The sequence below is a fragment of the Rattus rattus genome, chromosome 15 (genome assembly GCF_011064425.1).
Source record: "Rattus rattus isolate New Zealand chromosome 15, Rrattus_CSIRO_v1, whole genome shotgun sequence".
Lineage (NCBI taxonomy): Eukaryota > Metazoa > Chordata > Mammalia > Rodentia > Muridae > Rattus > Rattus rattus.
The window spans coordinates 320822-329007 of NC_046168.1; the positions used below are offsets into that span (position 1 = coordinate 320822).

Consider the following 8186-nt stretch of genomic DNA (forward strand, 5'->3'; position numbering starts at 1 on the left):
AATATGTCCCCTGGAGCTGAAAGTGGGCATGTGCTGAAAGCCAGGAAAACCATGAGGACAGAGAAAGGCAGTCTCCAAAGAAAGGATCATGAACACACACACACACACACACACACACACACACACACACACACACACACTAGAATAGAATAGAATAGAATAGAATAGAATAGAATAGAATAGAATAGAATAGAATAGATAGAATAGAATAGAATAATAAATGTCTGCTACAGAAGACAGAAATAGTTCCTTTAAAGTTAAGTAAGTCCTAAGTATGAAAAACCTGTGTCATGAATATCAGTCATTAATAAAAATGTCAATGTTTAGTGGAAACAGAAACAGGGGAGTGGTTAGGGCAGAGGAGCTCAGGGTTCAAAAACATGCACATCACACTTTCAGCTCCCATCACAGTTTGGTTACAGCCATGTGACACTTTCTGGCCAATAGTTTTGAGGGGAAGCCACTGGCTTCCAGGAGAAGGTAAGTAAAATTGATTTGTTACTTAGTTCTTTGCAGAAGCTGTGTTGACACCATGGAGCCATAAAATACAATCCATGGGTCAGTGCATGCAGAGAAACCATACAGCAAAGACACCCAGCTCACAGGAATCTTTCACAGAAGTGAGGAACCTCTGCTGTGGCAAGATACTGAGCTTTAAGATTAAGATAGGATCACCCCTTGTGCTTTTGGGCTTTTGCCACATGAATTCTAAAACTTTGTGGGTTTTGTTTATGTAAAAAAGCTCCTTACCTCTTGTATTAATTACCTTTCTGGCTGTGATAAACTGCCTCACTAAGGCAACCGACAAGAGGGATGCTCTGTTCGGGGATTGCAGTTTAAGAACAGATACAGTTTCTACAGTAGGACAGGGAAGGTGTAGGGTTAGGATCCAGATGCAGCTGGCTAAACTGTGTCCAGAGTCAGCAAGTAAATAGAGCTGAAAAACTGGATTGCATTTTCTTTCCCTCTCATTCAGCCTGAGACCCTGGCCTCAGGGAATGGTGCTGTCCACCTTCTGGGTGGGTTTTCCCTTTCAGCTAAACCTTTCAGGAAGCATGCTTATTGGCATGCCTTGAAGTGGGTTTCCATAGTGAGTCTAAAATCATGTCAAGTTGACAATGAACATTAACTACTACACTCTTAACCCATTTGTTCTACTATTCCAGAACATCATGGACTTTGGTGATGTAAATATAACAGAAATATATTTCTCATAGGTTAAGAGGTGGGGAAATTCACCTTTTGTGGCCATCACTGGATCACAGCTGGCAAAATGAAATTCAATCTCTTCATAACTGCTGACCAAAGCAAGAGTCACAAATGACATTTCAATGCATCTTCTCACATTGAGAGGAAGATCATATCTTCTCCTCTTTCCAAGGAACTGAAATAGAAGTATAATGTTTGATCTGTGCCCATTGGAAAAGACGATGAAGTTCAGGTTGTTCAAGGACACTACAAAGGCCAGCAGATTGGCAAAGTAGTCCAAGTGTACAGGAAGAAATACGTTGTCTACACTGAATGAGTCCAGCGAGAGAAGGCTAATGGCACAACTGTCCACCCAGCAAGGTGGGTGTTACCAGTCGAAAACTGGACAAGGACTGAAAGAAACTCCTGGAGAGGAGAGCCAAATCCTGATAAGTAGGAAAGGAGAGGGGCAAATACAGGGAAGAGACGATTGTGAAGATGCAAGGTTAGGGGCTTTACGTACTGCTTAAGTAAAAAAAAAAAAGGGGTGGGGGAGACCCAAGGCCAACGTGCTGGTCTGGAAGACTGTGCTCTGCCTGAAGGCAATTCCTGGTTGGGGCATTCTCTGAATGGGAAGAAAGTTGTGTACTCATCTTGTAGGAAGGATAGAAAGTCAAGAGGGTTCACCCTTCAACTTCCAGCCCTTTACAATTGTGCCAATCCTAACCATGAAGGCTTTCCTGCCTCCCCAAATGCCATGCTTCATAATATTAATGTGCTTGAAGTTGTTGCAACATGAATTTTGAAGGGAATACCCTAATTTAACCACAGCACTGGAGAGTTATAAGAAAACATAAGGAACCCACACTAGAATATATCAAAGGTGAGTGAGTTAACAAGTATTGGTTATTAAATAACAACTTATTTAGCTCCAAGCTCTTCCCCATCAGCTATAGTCATGGAGCTAAGATTTATTGACTTACACCCTTTTCTACCACATAAGACCATGAGGGTGGGCTGAGGGTTCAGTGATCTAAGCAATTCACTCTGTGTGGCTTTTCCTCCCAAGAGCAATGTATAGGTCATTCTATGCTTTATTCTTCGATGCTTTCCTGCATGTGTATGATGAACATCAACCATTCATTTCACCACCTCCCTGTTTTCTCTCATCCTCCACCCTCTTCTGATGAAAACGCTCCGTGTCCCAGCAAATCTTCTTCCTGCTGTGAGTGTGATTCACTGAGCCTAACCAGAGCTGCTTGTATGAGCAGAAGTGGAAGGTTCTTTAATGGAGCAAGGGCAACTTGTCAGTGTCTGAAGAATGTGGTACTCACCCCTCAGCAAACACTCACTATCAGTAGTGTCTGGGTAGGAGCTGAGTCTCATGAGTATTCCATAGTAAAATATTGACAGGCTTAATGTTGGACAGGCCTTGTGTGGATCCACACCTACTGTGAATTCATGAGTGCCGTGTCCATATCATATCCAGGTGATGTACTTTCTGTGGCTTGCCTCCTTTCCTCTAGACTTTATATTCTTTTCATCCCCCTTTCTGCAATTCTCCTTGAGGCTTGAAGTTAGTGGTATAGCTGTAGGTCATTTTCTTATGACATGAAGTTGTCACATTAGTTCAATAAGCATGCATAAGGCTTTCTCAGGTCCAGGTTCAGACTGAATGAAGTGACACTTGTGACTTCAGACCCATAAAGACACCTGTACCAAAGTAAAGCTGAGGTGTGAAGATATGCAAGTCTATGACAGAGCCATGGAAAAGGAATGAGTGCAAAAAAAGGTAGTGTTGGACCACGAAGTCCATCTGCAGACTCAGAATTCGCCGAGACTGCAGAGGATACCTGTGTGCATGTCACAGTTTTTGTCCACTATGAAAATGAAGAAAACTAGCCCCAATCTTCCAAGTCATGCACATTTTAAGAGCTCAAAAACAAAGTGTCTCAAGGTCCATAGTCCTCTCTGTCCACCAACATCCTGTTGTATACAACATTCTGTTGTACACAACAGAAGTAATCCAGCCCCTGGCAGATTGGGAGTCTGTGCCTTTCTTTAGCTGTGACAAGCAAGAAGATGTAAACAGAGCAGAAGGAAGCTGTTGTTTCATTTGCACCCCTCCATCCGTTTTGCGGTGATAAGATACACAGCCTAGGAAAGCCATAAATAAGCGGCTGGAAACAGCTTGAGGGGCTGGTGATGGAGCCACAAATCAGCAGAGTTACATCTTCATCAGGACCCTGATATGGAACTTTTACAATTGCCAGAATATATTTGTCTCTGCTGCACAACTTGTAGATCACAAGCTAAAGCAGAGACCTCAGTGTTCCATGCATCGCTGTAAAGTTTCCTGTCGATCAGCCCAAATCTAGCTGGAGCGGGTGCATCCATTTCTTGTCTTACCTAGGGCAAGACCACTCAGCTCGTTGGCAAGTCTGACCATACCCATTTTCTAATTTCACCTATATGGCACCCCCTACAATGAGCGAAAATGCATGTGGGATTTAGCCCCACTATACCCTTATGTTCTTCCTGTCTGAGCTCCCCACAGCATAGAGTGGGGAGACCCAGAGAGGAGAGCACATTACCTCACTTAAAATGCTCCTAAGCTGGCTTGAACCTAACTTATTTACTCCCCTCATTGGGGTTGGGGGCCCTATGCTTGAAATGATGGCATTGGCACTGGATTTGAAACAAAGAAGGCATATTTTGTGGAAAAGAGGAGTCTAGGGGCCAGAAGCTTTGACTTCATGGATATAGGAAGCAGAAGGCTCAGGATGGATGAACTGAAGTTTGGATCCTAGCGGGCACAGAGGACAGGTGTGGGACAAGAAAGAACAAAACCAAACAAACCCTCTGCTGGAGCAGGTGTGTTTGGATTGCTCCAACCTCACCCTGAACACAGCCCTCAGGCCCCTGTGCCCTGCTTCAGGTGTCATTAAGCCACACACTGGGCTGTGCACTCCTCTCCTTCTTCTTGGGCCTGTCACTGTGCTCTTTAGGGGCGTTGGAGAGGTGGCTCTGTAGCAATGATGGGCCATTATGCCATTTTCAGATTGGAAAACTAAGGCTTAAAAAGTGTGAGTAACCTGCCCAATGTCGCAGAGCTATTAAAGGGGACAGAATTGGAAGTGGGCATAGACATAAAAATTTAACCAGAAACAGTCAGCTCCTAACTGAAAAATGTGACCGCTCTAAGTAGTCTATGAATTTTCTTTAAAGAAAAGAACAGGCCAGGCCACTGGAGTGTGAGAGAAAGAAGACCAAGGTAAAAAGCGAACATTAACACCAACAAGAAAAGAAATGGAGCCGCCATTCTGAAGTTGGAGTCAGGAAGCCAGTGACAGTTTAGGTGTTGCCATGTGGAAGGCAAGACACGGTTTCTGGACTCTGGAGTCTAGGATGAGTATAATGGGCTGCCAAATGAGACTTTCTGTTGCCCAGAACTGGTGACAGGTCACAAGGTAGAGGCCAAAGAGGAGGTAAGTAGTACATTCTAACCATCATCAGAAGGGACCTCCGTGCCAGTGACTTGCAAGTGAGGACCTCGTGTCAACAACTGTTCAGTGGCAGACAACTGGCTTCTCCACCCTTACTGTCTCCAACCCAGTGCTCCAGTGGCCCACACACCCTTCCCTGGCACTGATGTTTCCATGTACTCTCAACTTCCTACAAAAAAAAAAAATCCACACCACCCTGTGAGCCTTTTTCAACTGGGGTTTTGTTTTGGTTTGGTTTTGTTTTCTGTACATGTAATTTTTTAGAAGCTCTAAGAGCAGGGTTTAGCCAAGAATGACCAGGATTAGTAGAGAAATAGAGAAGCTTTTTCCTCCTCCTGTTCCTCCTCCTCTCCTTCTTCCTCTTCCTCCTCCACTTCTCTTCTTCTGGAAATACTGCTTTACATTTTCACCTGCTGTTCCCCTGAAACGTCTTTTCCAAATCTGAAAAGTCACCTCATACACTTAGGGAAAAAATCCTAAGATTAATCAAAGTGTGATTGGCTAACCTGTAATACCAAGTACCTCTAAGTTCATTGATGCAAAACCACACTCTCTTACAGCATGGACTTCTCCTCCAGCCCCATGAGAGCTGGGTCTCTTTACTGGGGACCCTCTTCCATGCAACGATGCCAGTATCTCATACCGACGATCCACAGTGTCTTTCCACAGCTTCCAAATTTCAGAAAGAAAAATGGATGAGGCTTTTAAGCACCCTGTCTTGGAAGCTGGTGGCATCTATGCAAATGTTAGGCAGAACTTGTCACACAGTTGCAATGGAACTTCAGAAGATGATGGGGACTGCCAGGAAGCATGGACACATTTGATACCCACAAACGCTTATGTTCCAACCACTGCACCCTCAAGCTCAGCTCAGAAGTGCTTCTTCCATGAAGATTTACCCAGGAATTCCTGCCTCTTCCAAGAAGAATGAATTACTATCCTGTTTGTGCTTTCGCAGTGCATTAGTAAAAACTCTAGAGCCTCTGGGTCACAACCCCTTTATGGGTCAAATGGCCCTTTCACAGGGGTCACATATTAGATATTAACACCACAATTCATAACAGTAGCAAAATTACTAGTATGAAGTAGCAACAAAAATAGTTTTGTGGTTGGGGGTCACTACAACATGAGGAACAATATGAAAAAGTCGCAGCATCAGGAAGGTTGAGGACCATCACTCTGGAATTTTCAGAAGGCCATGTAATTTGCTCTCACATTATCATGTGAGCCCCACAGAAGGAAAAAATAATGCTTTTCCCTTCTGTAGCCCCCATAATATTAACAGGGAAGTAGGCTGGGGTTAGATTTAATAAATTTTAAGTAAATATATGATATTTTGCAGTTAACTTTGACCTTTTGTTTCCCATCCTTCCTAGTGACTGGGGAGCATAGTGGAAACCTCCACAAGGCCGTCTTTGACCCTTTGATGTGGAAATGCTCCCTTGACTACATTTATCCTTCTGGCAATGGCAAGAAAGCAAAGCCAGGGAAAGAGCAGATAAAAGTAAAGCCCCAGTACAGCATCAGTTCATCAGTACAGCCGGTCTTGGATGCCAAGGCCAGGTCAGGAGTAAGCACTGCCCCTCCAGGCATCAACCCACTCTCCAAGATGGCTGCACTTCCGCCCATCACCACCAAGAGCACAGTGTGCTGGGCTCCAAGCCCCTAGGGCAGGTGGCATTTCCAAACCCACAGTCCAGGACTTTGTAAGAAGAGCTGAGCTGAGCTGAGCAGAGCTGAGCTGAGCTGATCCTCAGATGGCAAGGATAAATGAAGGGAAAGGAACTTTCTCAGTTCAGGGCCTCTAAGGAAAGAAAAAAAATGTAAGCTTCCTAAAATTCACCACTCTTGCCATATGCTGTGACTTTCCCATTCATACCAGCAACTGTGGGAAATTCAGCTTCTGATTATAACATCAGGAAATTAACGAAGAGTTTATAAATAAGCTCTGAGTCAGAGTACAGCCTTTACCAATGTTCTTCAAGCCTTCTGGGAACTGTTGCTCCCAATAAGCCCTCACTCTTTAGGATAGTCCCTCTCAAGGGCCCTCACTACCTTCTTGGAACTTTTTGCTTCTGACTTTGCTAACTCTCTGTTTTCTGACTGAGGACTGTCCAGGACTTCTGGCTTGTGTCAAAACCCCAAATTAACTGTGGTTTGTCAAAAACAGAGAAATTAAGGCAGAGTGGTGGTTTTGCTTTCACTTTGTGTTATTGTCATAAAGTACTCAAAGACAGAACAACAGGAGGTGGTGAGGCAGGTGAGACAGAGACAGAGACAAGACAGAGGGATAGAGATTGCTATAGTTTCTTACCTCACCCCAGCTCTGCCAAATGTTGCAAAAGCAACAGTGTGCATGGATATTGTTTGACAAAAGGCAGGGGACTAAAGATTTATTTTAGTTCACAATTCTATCATTGCCAGGAAGTCAAGGCAGGCATGTGGAATAGCTGGTCACATCCATAGTCAAGAGTAGAGAAAAATGAATGGATGCAAGCTTATGCTCAGCTGGCTTTCTCCACTCTTGCATGGCTCAGAACCCTCTACCTAGGGAATGATCCCACCCTTAGTGGTCAAATCATCTCATCTAAGTTATCACAGTCCTGATAGCCACCCCCTCCCATAGACAACCTGATCTACACAATTCTTCCCTGAGACCCTCTTCTCAGGTATTCTAGACTATGTCAAATTGGCAATCAAAAATTAACATTGTGTTATTCTGGGCTTTTACCATGCAGGGTCACTCATGGAGCATGTGGGCCTTTGACTATATAAGCAATCTGAGTCACCCATTATTACTATAGCAGTAGCATTCTTGTAGCTATGCTTACTCCAATCCTGCAGAATGTGTACCATAGTCTCCAGGAGGAATAATTTTCCAGTCATAATGCTATCCTGGGCCTGATACTCAATGATTCCAAAGTGTCCAATCTCTGTAGCTTCTCTGGGTATCTGTACAACCTTACATCAGGATGAGATGACCAGGGACATCCCTGAGGGGAAATAGAGGGATCTGGTCCTGATGCAGACCAAGAGCATTTATCCAGATGGCACCACACTTAGGGCAAGGTTATAAAACTTTTAGAACTCAGTGCAAAGTGAAAAGGTAGAAATTGCCTAAAGGTGAATTAAAATACCAAGACAGTAATGGTGTAACGTACCTCTCAGTGTAGGGTTCTGAGTGACTGTTGCCCTGAAGCTGGCCTTCACTATGGGTTGCTTTCATAGGTCCTAAGTAGTAAGGGAAACTAGAAATTTCAGGGAAGTTACCTCAAAGCACAGGTTCTCTTAATATGGGATTGGGGCAGAAGTCACATTTACTTGATCCCAAGTGAAGCACTAGGTGAGAATTACGAAACAATGTATTCATCCACCGATCCCCAAATATCAAGGAACTCCTGATAGAAAAAAAGTAAATGGTGGGGGGGGCAAGAGAGAGGTTTGTAGTGAAAAGCACTTGCTCTTCCAGAGGACCTGAGTTTTAGTTCCAAC

General features: G+C 44.0%; 1 pseudogene; it reads left to right on the forward strand.

Annotated features, from left to right (window-relative positions):
• The first annotated feature begins 1273 nt into the window (after positions 1 to 1273).
• On the forward strand, positions 1274 to 6363 carry LOC116884894 (annotated as a pseudogene).
• Positions 6364 to 8186: the final 1823 nt, after the last annotated feature.